The sequence below is a fragment of the Lagopus muta genome, chromosome 3, assembly GCF_023343835.1.
Source record: "Lagopus muta isolate bLagMut1 chromosome 3, bLagMut1 primary, whole genome shotgun sequence".
NCBI lineage: Eukaryota > Metazoa > Chordata > Aves > Galliformes > Phasianidae > Lagopus > Lagopus muta.
In genome coordinates this window covers 4358802-4372085 of record NC_064435.1, presented here as the reverse complement: position 1 = coordinate 4372085, position 13284 = coordinate 4358802, and the positions used below count along the sequence as shown (strand labels likewise).

The window sequence follows — 13284 nt, the reverse complement described above, 5'->3', positions numbered from 1 at the left end:
TTTCTTGCATGTGTGCAGTGAACTTCAGGCAACAAGGCAATGAAATGCAGAAAGTCACCACTCAGTTTCTTATAAAAAATGAATGCTGACAAACGTTGGGGAGCAGATGGAGGTAGGTAGATTTGGCACTTTGATTCTGCACCACTCTTGGACTAAGTTTTACAGCAGCACTGACTGCGTTATTTTTGTTTCCTTCTGTAACAAGAGAAATATGAGCAATTAACTCAATTGAATATTCACAAAGCATTAAGAGTCAGAACGTTCCCACAATAGAAACCAATGCCATGTGCTCCCTCCTCCATTTCTCCTACCAACATCAATCCTAAACTTACACCAAAAAACATATATACAAGATGGAAGGAATAGTATTTGCCTCTGGAAATTATTTTTTCTTGATGTAGTACTGTCCATTTCATATATTCAGCACAATTTATGTATGTCAGCACTAAAAAAACGCACTACTGAACTCCCTGGAAGGAATTATCTTTTTTCCTCCAAACCATACAACATACAAACACATCGCTAAGCAGAAGTAGACTACAAAAGACTACATTATGAAGAAAGGTGGAGGGAACTGGGCTTGTTTAGTTTGGAGAAAAGAAGGCTCCAGGAGGAAGTTTTTCCAGTCAGAGGGTGGTGACACACTGGCTGCCCAAGGAGGCTGTGGATGCCCCATCCCTGGAGGCATTCAAGGCCAGGCTGGATGTGGCTCTGGGCAGCCTGGTCTGCTGGTTGGTGACCCTGCACATAGCAAGGGGTTGGAACCAGATGATCATTGTGGTCCTTTTCAACTCAGGCCATTTCATGATTCTACAATACATAAATCTGAAATCAACATTCAATTACCATGCTGATGAAGAGTCATCTAATTCAAGCAACTTCTGCACAAAACTTTTAACTCAAGGTTTAAAAACGCTATTCAATCCATCAGCTTATTTTCAGAAGGAACATCTGAAAGGAAGGATGTGCCATAATACCAGTTTCCAGCAGAGGCTGTGCTGAGTACACAGGCATGCAGACCACGCCACGATTTGTCTCCATACACCTTTTCACTACTTAATTCTTAATTCTGTTTCCTAATCTCAACAGTTACTTACTCCTTCCGTTACAAAATGCTGAGAAATACTTTGACTTGCTTTAAAACAGACTCATGTAAGTTACAATTAAGAGGAAGCCTACTGGCAACATCCAAACACAAGCTAGGCACTAAGAGTGCAACACAAATTCACAGAAGTTCCAGGCTACTCTTCTGAAATAAAGACTCTCATTTTATCAATATGCAATGAAATACACTCATTATACCAACAAGTATCATTGTCTAAGGCTGTTTTACTGACTTGCTCATGCAGTTTAGTGGCCTGGCACATATTCTGTAGTGAAATTTATAAAGGTACAACCAAATGCCAATGGAACTAGTTGTTGCAGTATCAGTAAGCACTTTTTACCTCAGGTTTTCCAGTCATGTGCAGGTAATATAAAACATAAAAGAGCATGACAATTTCACTTATGGCAAGGATCTTCCTGAGCTTTTTAGATGTAACTGAAGCAACATGCCACAAACCAAACACAAGATGCTTTGCCTGCAACAGATTTACACCAGAACTGCAAAGTACCAGGATTTGCTCAGAGGAGCTCAGAGCTGCTGGGGTGACTGCGAGCCACACTATCAGTGTAAAGCTGAAAAGCCACGTTCTTTACCTATTAACATCCCCAAATTCAGTAGATACAACTCACAAGGCCATTCAAGGAATCTGGCACTCCTGAAATAGGACAGACAGCATCTCCCTTCTGACAGATAACTAACGGGTTCTTAAAGACTGACAGTGATGAGAACCACTCCCAATCTATTTCAACACTCAATTACTCTTCACATTAGAAGTAACTCAATACTTCAAGCCCTCCTATTTAAGTAAGCGATCTCATTTTGGCCCTCCCAAGCCCTTATCTTCTCCCTTCTCATAAGTAGCCCAACACATACGAATAAGATATAAGGAGATAAAACATCAGCACTGTAACTTGTTCAGTTCTCACGCATCGTACACTTCAGGTATCTGATCATTCTTGAAAGCATCCCAAGAGAGAAAAACCTTTTCTGGATGGATGGTGCCACAAATGAGGGCAGCATTCTAGCTGAATCCTAGCAGTACTCAGCAAGGTGGTGATGGGTTGATGGCCTCAGCAGTATTTTCCAACTGTAATGTTTCCAAGTATTTATCCCCAATACACCACATAAGAGATAGATTTCTTTGCAACATCACAAGGTTAACCACATACTGAGCCATAAGCAACCAACACCACGCACATCCAAACTTACTCAGCTTTTGTAGACTTTGAAAAGCATCTTTGAAGTGCACGTTTGAGCAAACAACATTGAAAATGCACTAAAATGAGCAGGAAGAGGAGCTGCAGAGACGAGAAGCACCAAAAAATGGCAGAAAAACGGCTTTCTGATTTTTGGAAACTAAAACAAGATAGTTAATAAAGCATCCAGGATCTAGAAACTTCTGGAATAAAGGGCTTCAGCCTGAAATAGAAAATGAGAACTGATAAAATTCAAAGTTGCTTCTGCATTTATCAACAGCACTCCCGTAACTGTGCTGTTAACAGAAGAAATTGGTTTGTAACATCTGCAAAAACTTCACTGCCAGCAACAGAAACTCACATGTCAGCAGTGTGCAAGTTTCCCAGATGAAGAATGGTGATAGAAAACTACTGTTTCATTTCATCACTTTTTAGATCTGTCTTGTATAATACAAACTCTACAAATACAGAAATGAGAAATTAAAATCCTCTGACCTGCAGCTTTTTTTTCCCCCATACACTTATTATCAAGCTGCTTTTGTTCCTACTAGCTGAGTTAAATGCGAATGCATCTTACTCAGTAAATGCAAGTGTAGTTCTAAGCCAAGCACTGTGTAAGGTTCACTCACAAACATGAATTGAGATAGCCACGTCAAGGCTCCTTCCAAGCAGCACCTTAAATGAACAGCTTTTACCCAACATCATGGTTTCTGCTCTTCCCTGTGGCTCCTTCACGCTCCTCTTACAGCGAGCTCTTCAGAACTACCAAGCATTTATTTGCTGGTAGGCAAAGTCCGAGCACAGCAATGAAATCACCTTAACCAGCATCAGATAGAAAAAAAATTATTTCTACCTTTTCTGTGGCTTATGTATAATTCTTGCCTCCTGAATTCCAGCGCTGTGGTTGTATCAGTGTTTGCTATCTCTTTGCTCCAGCAGTTAGCAAAAGCTGCAGTACTGGAACTCACAACAGAAATACAACAATCTCTCAGTCAGTTCTGGAATCACTGGGGGAGGTGTGAAGAAAGGGAGATAAGGACTCATACAAAATGAAAGTATTACAGTTAACTCTTTATCAGTAGTAAGTTCAAGCAACTCTGAAGGTACCTGTGGCATACATTTCTCCTGTATGCTACTGCCCAGGTTGTCAGATCTGTTATGAAGAAATATCCTCACCTTGAAACAGCTTCCACTACGAAGAGCACCAAGGAAGAACAGGAAACAGGATGAAGGAGACAGCTAAAATCCAAGGGAAAATAAAGGAGTGAACGAATCACAAGAGCACTCAGCCCCAAGCAACAGGAATTTTTGCCTAAAGAAAAGCATTGAGAAATACAAGAAATAAAAGTGGGAAACAGCCTGGTTAGTTGGACAGAAAGAGAAAAGGAACTGTACTTCACTTAACACTAACTGAATTTTTCTCCTTCATGCACCAATCTTTGCTAGAGAAACAGTAGGCAGTATTCTGAAGAAAACCACAAAAGACAGAAAGATTACAACCACTCAGTCAAAAGAATGACATCAAGAACATATATTTGTAAAAATATGAGTGGCAGCAGATTATATTCTTGAACTCTGCATTTCACAAAAAGAGTAATTTGCGAAGTACTCTTAAAACCAGTAAGAAGTTACCTTCTAATGTTGCTTACAGAATTTCAGGCTCCCAATGCCACAGGGCATTGTGAACACTCTTGTCTCAGCATTCACACCAATCCTAAAACTCAAGGCTTGAAACTGGCATTGGCGGCAACAACCCCCACTGCTGGGCATAACTCAATCACTGGGATGTGTAACAAGTCTGTTATTAGCACCATCAGTGCTTCCTTCTTTTGTTAGCACTGATCCTGAACCTATTTACTGAAGCATCTTTAAGAAATAAGTACTAAATGCAGATGACTCCTACTGCTTACATCAGAAAGCACTTTGCAGCACTAAGAAAAGGTCAGGGAAAATGCTGGGCCCCTGGATCAAGAGGTGCACTCAAATGTAAGAAACATATTAAGTTAGCACATTTTTGAGCTTCTGCTAAATTAGCCTTCTGCTACTTCCTAGCAATCCAATTACTTGCTATCCTAGCAGCGAGGAAACAGGAAAGAGCAGGAGCTCCTCCTTCCTATAGTCAAAAAAGAAAAGGAAAAGAAAAATAACAAACATCTGCTGTTTCTAATCCTTCCCAGGAACTTTAACAGGACTGAAAGAAAAACCATATCTGCCTTCCAGAGACATTTAATAGCTTGGAATGGTGTGCTCCCTCTCCCCTCCCCCAAAACAAATTAAAACAAAAGCAGGAATTGCACATTTTCATGTGAAGGCAAACAATGAAAAGAAACCCAAGCGGCAGCAGGAAGCAGCAAGCAGTCGGTAGAGCCCTCTGACCTCTTTCTTACTGTACCCAACAGCTTTGGCTCTATCACTCAGACCATGCAATCAGTGACAGCAATGAGAAGGGTCTCACTTTGAAGGTGCTCACGTATACACTGTCCAAATGTCTTTAAGTTTACTGTTTCATCAGCACACCCGGAGTGACAGCAGTGAAGAGTCTGTGACCTCCTACCACTGTCTCCAGGACAACCGATGCACACCGTTTGCTTACGTGCCTGTGATTAGCAGGAAGGAAATTAGACCAGGGTCTTGAAATGAGTTGAATTACAGTTCCAACGAGGGAAAGAGCCAAGATTCATCTTAAGGATTAAGCTCTAAACTGACCGTATGAAGCTGGAACCCTGCAGCAAAACAGAACGGAGTTGGAGTTACTCAGTTCCCTTCCCCGGCAAAAATAAAGAAGCAATACTTCAGTAAGCAGGAATCTACATCACACTGTTTGAGCTTCTGGCACATGCCCTTTCTGTACCACACACAAAAAAAGGAACAGAAGAGCAGGTAAAACAACGAATAGCATTAGAGGGGAAACAAACCTTTAAGTCACAGGGAACAAAGGGAATCCAATACAGGACAATTTTTAGCAGTTGAGCTGCGGATTGCTGCACATCTGACTGCAATTTGGAAGGACTCACATTGAAGGTTGATCTAAGAGAAAAATATTCTCCAACAAAGCCTGTGGCCCTTCATCTTTCATTATTTACCTCTTCCATTCCAATTTCTACTTGATGGAAATTGCTACTAAACTTTGCAACCCAGATTCCAGAAACCGTTCTCCGGTTTCTTCCTGATATACAAAATGCTCTCAAAATCAGTGATGTGCACCTGTACACTTCAAGTGCTGGCAGAGCCAAAGAGCACCAGGTTTCAAGTCTCATCCCACCTCTGGCAAAGCTCTGACAACGTTTCTTCCACACATAAGGTTCCCCGTGCTGTTGGTTGGAGAGACACAACACATGACAGAGCTTTCAGAACACACCTTGCAAGCATCAGCAGCTCAAACACCATGCAGCACAACCCACAGAGTAATTAAAACTGTTTCTCTCAGGCCTGCTTTCATTCATGTGAAGAAAGTCAAATCAAGCTACTCGACTTATTTTTTAAATATAGAACCACTGTCTTTGAGGCAAATCACTCAAAAGACAGCCTGGTAGCAAGACACTTCCCAGTCAGGAACACTAAATGCTGAACAGAGAGTAAACTAACTTAGGAAACTTTCATGGTAGAAAGAACACAAATTTACAAGGAAAAGGGAAAAAAAAATTAAATCCACAGTACAAAACCAGAGGTTCAGATCCTAATTAACCACATTCCTCAGTAGGTCCTCCTGATCACCCATCAACCACCATCTAAATATCTGTATTAAGACTGTGGTATAGCACATGGGACATTACAACTTCCTAAATGTCAACTATACACAAATCATGAGACTGAAATAACTTCTGCTGCCACTCCATACAAGAGGGCAACGATACGGTGAGAACTTGTTCATTGCAGATTTAAATACTGCCCTATAACCACAACCTTTTCAGGAAATTAAGTCGCTATGTCCAAAGTACTCAGCAGTGATACCTGGAATGTTAGAACTACACTTGCACGAGAGGAAAAACAGCATCTGGGAACCACATCTGATGGAGGTAAGAGTCACACAACTGCATTTTCACTGACAGCTGTCCAGAATGAGGACGTTATTATTACCAGTGGGAAACACTGGCGACACGGAGATGGCTGGACTGAATGATCTTGGGGGTCTTCTCCAACCTTGGTGAGTCTATGATTACTGCGCACCGCAGCGAATGAGTGGGAGAAAACACTGATCAACACTGAACAAAAAAATAAGAATAGTCAGTTACAAATAGAAATTAATCTGCTAAACCATCAGACCTACTTGGTTCAGTACTTCATCTTCAAAAAGAACCGGTGCTTCTCTATTCTCCTAATCCCCCCCAAATACACACTAGTTTGGTGGAATTTACAAAACCAACGTTTCCCCCTTTCAAGTATTAATCATAATGTGGTAAACCATTATATTTAACAAAGTCCTTTCAACAACGTGCAATCGCTTTGAAGCGAAGTTGCATCACCACATCAGATCTTCAGAAATTACAACTTTTTTTTTTTTTTTTTAGAGCTCTTTCAGCAAATCACACCCTCAAGATAGCAGAGTGCTATTCTAAGAATATTCGTTTCTGGATGAAGCTCTCCAATGCCAGCACTACCAGTTGATTGCTATGTCAACCGCACACGCTTCGCACTTTTATTAATACCTAAGGCTGAATAAAGCTTAGAGCTGCTGACAAATAAGTATCATCCCATCTTCCTTGCACGTGTACATTTTACCCTTTCTATAAAAACAAAAGGTCAACCGACGCAAGCGTCAATCCCAGCTCAGCATCAACCCGCAAATAATGGATTTAAAATGTAACAGTACAGGACAGATAGAGGAAACAGAATAGAGGACAGATTCATTTCTGACTACTGAAAAAAAAAAAAAAAAAAAAAAAAAAAGAGTGTATTTCTCAGAGAGAAAATGTTCCACAGCAACTAAAGAAATACCCCCTCCCTTTTCTTTTTTTTGTTCTTCTTAATAAAACCCCAGGATTTCATATCCATTAAACTTATCAAATATACATACTTCACAGAACTTCTGCTATAAATCTCATATCAAGAAACCCGAAGACTGTGGCCCTCACTCTGCAAACCACACCAGAGGAGCAAAGGTGTTCTGACACAGAAACGTGGTGGATAACAGCCCAATTGTAGAGGGAATCAGAAAGGAGATGGGTGGAGAAAGGAAGCGGGGGTATTTCGGACATGGACAACATCAGTAAGATAACAAACTGTTCTGAATAGCTGTGTAACTAAATTTTCTGGCCCCCACCCAGCCATGCTCTTGACCTAAGTCAGGTTTAATAAAATCAGAAATGCTAACGACAGATTAGCTGGGAAGAATGCAGGGCTCTTCCAATACAAAAAAAGATACTGAAAAACCAAGAGAACCTGAATCTTTAAGGGGGAACAGCAATACCACTTGTAAGCTAACACATTTAAATCCCGTTTACTTCGGCAGCTATCCCCAAGCGCTTCTCCTTTCAAGCGAACTTTTTTTTGTTGTTGTTTGACACGTTTCGCTACAGCACCGCTATTACTGCCATCAAACACGGCGCTGCGGGCTGACACCACCGAGTCAAACGGCGCTGCTGGGGCCTGCAGGGTAAACTCTGCCTTCAGAGCATTTCGATCAGCCCGACCGCCAGCCGGCTCGCAATGAAGCACTACAGTGAGCTAAGAGAAAAGAAAATATATCAAAGAGACTGCCCGCCCTGCTCCTAAAAGGAGGAAAGTTTGGAAGGGGAATGGATGCGAAAACCGGCATTGTGCGTAAGAAAGAAGCCTCAAGCGCTTCACCGCAGCCGCACGTCCCCCGGCCCTCCCGGGAAGAGGAAGGGGCGAACCAGACGGGGATCCCCCCATCCCCTCCCCTTTCCCCTTTGTTTACTCGACGGACCGTCCCGCTCCGCTCCGCTCCACATCCGGTGGGACCGAGCCGGCCGAGCCGCGGAGCCGGGCGGCAGGGCGGAGAGGCCGGTGGGATGCAGCACGCCCACAGCTCCCCTTTCCCTTTCAACCGCGGCCTCCCAGCACGGCTCTCCGCATAACCCCCCCAACCCTCAGCCGGAGTCCGTGCAGCGGACTCGCAGCGCGGCTCCGTGTGCGCACAGCCTCCCCACGCACAGCCGTACCCCCGAGGCGGTGGGGGGACGGAAGGCAAACCGCTGCCCGCCCCGCCCTTCCCCCAGCCCAACCTCCCCCAGGGACGCCCCCTCCCCGTTATGTAAGTAGGGCCGCCTCGCTCCGCTCCTCGGCGCCCCCTCCTCACGCACTCACCGCGCTGCGAGCAGCAGCCCCCGTCCCGCCCCGGTGGCCCGGAGATGGGTGAAGCCGTGAGGTGGTCCCGCAGCAGCGCTGCTCGCCCCGTTCTCGGTGGCTGTGCGCAGTGAAGAGGCTGGCTGGCTTGCTTGCTTGCTTGCCTGCTTGCTTGCTGCCTGCTTGCTCGCTTCCCTCCCTGCCTGCCTCCCAGCTTCCCTGCCCCGGCCACTCCAGGCCGCTCCCCCGCCCTCCCGGCGCGCTGCACCATGGGATGCGCGCTGCCCTCTCCCTCCCTCGCTCCCCGCACTAACATGGCTGCGGGGGAGGAGGGAGGGGGTCAGGCTGCCGCCCCTCGCACCGAGGAGGTGGGAGCTCCCGCCCCGCCTGCGCAGGCGCCTCAGGTGGCGGAGCCGTCGGCCGCCGCCTCCGGTGCTGTCAGCGGGCGCGGTTGCGTTCGCCCTCACAGGATCCGTTCTCGCTCCTTTCCCTGAGGCTTGATCCCTTTGGGCCGAGGGAAAGAGGGGCGAGCTCGTGAAGCTTAACGCCTCGTCCTCCTCTCTGTGTCTCAGAGGCAGCTCTCCACGCTCGGGCTCGTTTTCTCTGTGTCTCGCTGCAAGAGAATAGCAATAGAAGCTTTGCAGGGGCTGGAAACAATACATCCGAGGAGCAGCTGGTGGAATTGGGGTTGCTTACACTGGAGACCTCATTGCTCTCTACACTGAAAGGAGGTTGCAGCCAGTGGGGTATCATACAGTCAGTAAGGTTGGCAGAGACCACGAAGACACCTAGTGCAGCCACTGACCTGTCACCACCATGCCCACTAACCGTGGCACTCTGTGCCACATCTGTGTGTTTCTAAAACACCTCCAGTGTTGGTGAGTCCAGCACAACCTGTTCCAATGCACTGCCACTCTTTCTGGGAGCTTTGGGAGACAGTTTCTGTATGTCCTATCACTTGCCACTTGAGAAAAGATAATGACAATATGCAGTGGCCTTAAGTTGCCCCAGGGGAGGTTCAGGTTAGCTATTAGGAAAAAATTATTCTCAGAAAGAGTGATAATGCACTGGAACAGGTAGTGGTGGAGTCACCAGCCCTGGAGGCGTCCAAGAAACATGTAGATGTGGTACTGAGGGACACGGTTTAGTGGTGGACTGTTAGAATCGTAGAATATCCCAATTTGGAAAGGACCCGTAAGGATCACATAATCACAGAATAACCTGAGTTGGAAAGGACCCACGTGGATTATTGAGTCCAACTCCTGAATCTGCACAGGACCACCCAAAAATCAGACCATATGTCTGAGCGTGTTGTCCATATGCTACTTCAACTCAAGCAAACTCAGTGCTGTGACCACTTCCCTGGAGAGCTGTTCCAGTGTCTGACCACCCTCTTGGTGAAGAACCTTTTGCTGATATCCAACCTGAACCTCCCTGGTAGTGTTAATTAATTAATGGTTGACATGATGATCTTGAAGTATTTTCCAATCTAAATGATTTTATGATTGCAAATAAGCATACCAGTTGCAGGGAAATGTGAAAGTAGCTTCAGACAAGCTTGCTCTGGGGTCTCTGGCCTCACTTCTTTTCCATGGTGGCACTTGTTGTCTTGACTGTTCTCTTATTTCAAGACTGGGTATATTCTCTTTTAAGAAAATACTTACACATGACTACTTGTTCTCATGCTTATCAGTCACTGAGTGTATTTAACATTTGAAGTCTGAAGCAGTCATTTTAAAAGTCCCTATTTCTCCGCTCCTGCCTTTAGTGGCATTTCAGTTCCATTTTTGCATTTCTCCTTGTCCTGGGCAGCCCTGGCTTGAGCAGATCCCAGATCCTCACTTCTCACTTCCCAGATTCTCACTTCCTCAGATCTATCACAGGTGTGATCACAGGTGTAGCATTGCTGTCTACCTTATGTAAAAGAACTGGGCTATTAAAATAGTTGCTAAAAAAACTAAAAATAAAAATAAAATGGGTGACTCATTGATTTCCTTAGCCCAGAAGGTTTGTACATGTCTCTGTCAGGCTCCAGGGAGCTCCTTCCTCAGCAGACTTGCAGGCTAGACCAGACAGCAAATATACTCTTCCAACTGAAGCTGGATCGCTGTGCAGAAATAGAGGAAGGAAGGAAGAACGATTTCAGTTATTTTATAATTATTGGTCTGAGGATCACTATTGATGCTCCTGCCAGAAAAGGTAGAAAAGTGCTAATTAAAATTACTGATGACAGAATGTTGGGAGGCTTTCAATAAGGAGGATGTTCACAGTAACACGCAGGCAAAAATAGAATACTCTTGAGGACTGGGATAGAGAAAAATGGGAGGAAATACATGAGTAAAAACAGGACTGTTTTCTGTGTAATATGAAGGGAAGGGAGGGGAGATGTAATACTGGAAACAGAAAATGGGGCTTTATGCATTTTTATGATATGGTGATAGGGAATTACGCTAAATGACTTCTCCAAGCATTTGAACCCACACACTCATTGTTTCTCCTTTGTCTCAGCCTTTGTCCAAAGATGTCAAAGTGCTCCAGCCTCTGAACAAACTTAGGAAGATGTGAAGAAGACGTTGTGGAAAGCTGAGACAGTATTTGAGTTGCCCAATTCACTCATTTACAGAGTGGACAGGCCTGAAAGCATTCAGCTCCTCTCCAGGGCTGTGTCCTTAGGTAAGACAGTACCGGTAACTACTTTGTATGAAACATAGTCTGTCCTATTCTTTTGATAAATACACATTTAATAAATACTCTTGTTTTAGATAACTTTCTAAATCTACTTGCTCTAATAAATATTGACTTAAAGCTTTATGATGACTTCACTTTCTCTCCTGCAGATTCTCTGGGAAGCATCAGTGTACCAGTTCTCCCAGTTTTGCAGACAACAAAGCTACTAAGAGATATGTGGCTGATTTACAGAGGAGACAGAGTAAAGCCAGAGCAATTTTAGAACAGAGAGCCTAATCCTTCTGTTTCTGCTGAATCTTTTGATAGTTATACTTTTTCACATGGAAAAGAAGTATGCCCTCTGAAGTCTTTGGGAGTTTTCCCATTGGTTTAAATAAGATGAAGGCAAGCCTGAAATAATACATCAAATTGATGTTTTCTACCAATTCCTTAAAAGTCTCAGTTTCAAGTGCTGTTGAGATTTTTTTTTTGTGCTGGTTTCTTGTTGCCTTTTTTACCAACAAAAAACTTATGAGAACAGAAGCCCTCAGCAGCACACTTACTTTGATAAAACACTTGCTGGGAAATCTTGCTCACATTACAGAATGCAGTTGTTGGTCAAACGTAGAGGAAGTTTCATAAAAGCTGATGATTGAAACTCTCAACTGGGAGAGGGGAGCTGTGTTCAAATGTGTATCTGATGACAAGTTATGTAGTTGTCCAGATTAAAAACTTAAGCAAAGATTCATGAACACAAGTACAGTGATAGTCACTGTTTCTGTATGGACCATAAAGCATCAGCAGTCTGAGATCTCTGCTCTGTTTTTACCCTTCTCATTCAAACTCACTGCTTTTGAGAAAGACAGGCACTGCAGAAGTTCATCAGTTGTACCTACAAAAAAAGCAATAAATTGCTCTCTGTATCTATTTTTCTCAATTGACTACTGGAAAGCCTGAGTAATTAGTCGAAATCTTTACAGAGGTAACCTTTTATGAGATGTGACTCACACCCCGGTTTTCTAAGACTCTTGTTTAATTCTTGACTTCTTTTACAGAAAAGTAAAATAGTTTTCTTCCTAGCTCTGTCTCCACGGAAGTTATGGTAGCTGGAAATGAGGCTATCCCTTTTTAAGTCATTATTGAACAAATAATATCGAGGTAAAGCATTCTGTTGAATACTAATGTTATTTGTCTAGCCTACACCATTATCTCATTCAATTTACAGCAGTTATTAAACCTGTGCTGCATTGGTATAAACAAAAAGGTAGGAAGCTTCATTATAGTTTGCCATGTATTGTCTTTCCTTTTATTGAATGATGGAGTAATAGCTTTAAAAAGACCCAGTTCTTTCCGGTGTTTTGGAGCACAGCTGCAGTCAGGCTTTTCTGCAGGATGGTAAATATTCATTAAAACAACTGAAGTGATCAGGCATACAAGAGACAGGTAGCTCTGAACTGCAGGACTACTTCAAGCTGTGACAGTGAAATGCAGAGGGACTTAGAAAAAAAAAAGGAGAAAATGGCAAGACGTTAAATATTTCACAAAAATACACAGTAACATTCTTCATCGTAAGAGGAAAAAGTGCTTTTTAAAATCATCTGAATCAAATGTACATTAAAAAGTCTTCAACGACATTCACAGGGAGTCTACACAGTACTCTGCTGAACGAAAAGTAGGTAGTAGATACCTATTTTATAAGGTAGCTATAGGTAATACAAGAATGCCCATCTTACTAGAGGTACAATATGCTGCAAATCCAGTGCTGCAATTTTTTTCTTCATGTGGGATTTTTCATTTTCAAAAATAGTGACAACAGCATGGAATAGCTCGAGGGATCAGGTTCTGGGCTCCATCAGAAGAGGGGTGGCCAGCAGGGACAGGGAGGTGATTGTCCCTCTCTACTCTGCTCTTGTGAGGCCCCATCTGCAGTACTGTGTCCAGGTCTGGGGCCCCCAATACAAGAAAGACAGGGAGCTGTTAAAGAGGGTCCAGGGGAGAGCCACAAAGATGATCAGGGGACTGGAGCACCTCCTCTACAAAGACAGGGTGAGGGAGCTGGGCTTGTTCAGC

The 13284-nt window shown here is 43.7% G+C and overlaps 1 protein-coding gene across 4 annotated transcripts in view; it reads right to left on the bottom strand.

The window, feature by feature from the left end:
• The window catches only part of PTK2 (protein tyrosine kinase 2), a 193840-nt gene extending 185028 nt beyond the window's left edge, over positions 1-8812 (bottom strand). For all 4 annotated transcript variants that reach the window (XM_048940406.1, XM_048940408.1, XM_048940405.1 and 1 more), the window contains exon 1: positions 8569-8812. The gene's annotated coding sequence lies outside the window, so the exon portion shown is untranslated. The remainder of the gene's footprint in view (positions 1-8568) is intronic.
• Between the last annotated feature and the right edge of the window lie 4472 nt (positions 8813-13284).